This window comes from Lepidochelys kempii, chromosome 7 (genome assembly GCF_965140265.1).
Source record: "Lepidochelys kempii isolate rLepKem1 chromosome 7, rLepKem1.hap2, whole genome shotgun sequence".
In the NCBI taxonomy this organism is placed as follows: domain Eukaryota; kingdom Metazoa; phylum Chordata; order Testudines; family Cheloniidae; genus Lepidochelys; species Lepidochelys kempii.
In genome coordinates, this window is record NC_133262.1 from 91,667,611 (window position 1) to 91,668,650 (window position 1,040).

Consider the following 1,040-nt stretch of genomic DNA (forward strand, 5'->3'; position numbering starts at 1 on the left):
TTTGGCATAAGAAAGGAGAAAGAGAATAAAGGAGTACAGAGGTATAAGTATGGGACCTACAGTACCATGATTTTTGAGTGCTTTTCACTATCTATCTGCTGGTCAGATAAGTGACAGCCTCCCAAGGCTTCTGCAGCTAAGAGGGTCCCTAAGCCTTGTCCCTTATTCGTCTTTCTGCGGAATTGAGTGACCGATCCTGGCTTGGCACCGCTGGAATCGAGAGATGCAAGGAGGGTAAGAAGCACCCACACCTGATCTCCTATCTTTAGTGTACACATATTTTGAAATAGAGCTCTATACTTTGTTTTCTTTCTTTGGGATTGTGGCTTCAGTTTTGTAACTTGTTTGTGTGTGTAACATCTCTACATTTAAATAAGTAGGCACTAGCAATTTTGTAACCACACGATTAGAATCTAGTTTAATAAATTTTGGTAACCATTTGTGCATAAGCCTGACTTGTTTCTCTGGCTTACTGTAAAGCAGCCAACACAATTAAAGAACCTCAGCCGTTTTGGCTATAAAGCCTGGCCATTAGGTGAGAGTACTAAGAGCCTAGCGTTGAGTTGTGCCGCCTCCACGGGGCAAACTCTTGGGGCGCCTGTCAGTCAATCCTGACTGCCCACTGCGAAGGAGCTCTGAGCTCTAGCAGTTAAAGTCACGGGTGTGGAGAGGCTCTTAGTGCTGCCATTGGGGCACCTGTCAGTCAGTGTTGACTGCCCACTGCGAAGGAGCTCTGAGCTCTAGCAGTTAAAGTCACGGGTGTTTAAGACTTTGGGGCATCCGTCAGCCTAGCCCGGGCTGCTCGCTGCGAAGGGACAGTGCATCCTAGCGGTTAAAGTCACGGATGGTATAAAACGGGCATAGCTGGCACCTCACCAAACATCCTTGGCCATTGGCTAACAGTCTTGGTTCTGCTTACATGTTATCTCAGCAAACTATATAACTTTAAACATCGTTAAACATATTACTTCTGTTACAGTTGTAGAAATACTTGTAATAATAACCACAATGCGGGTTCCTTGTGGGCAACAGTTCTTTTT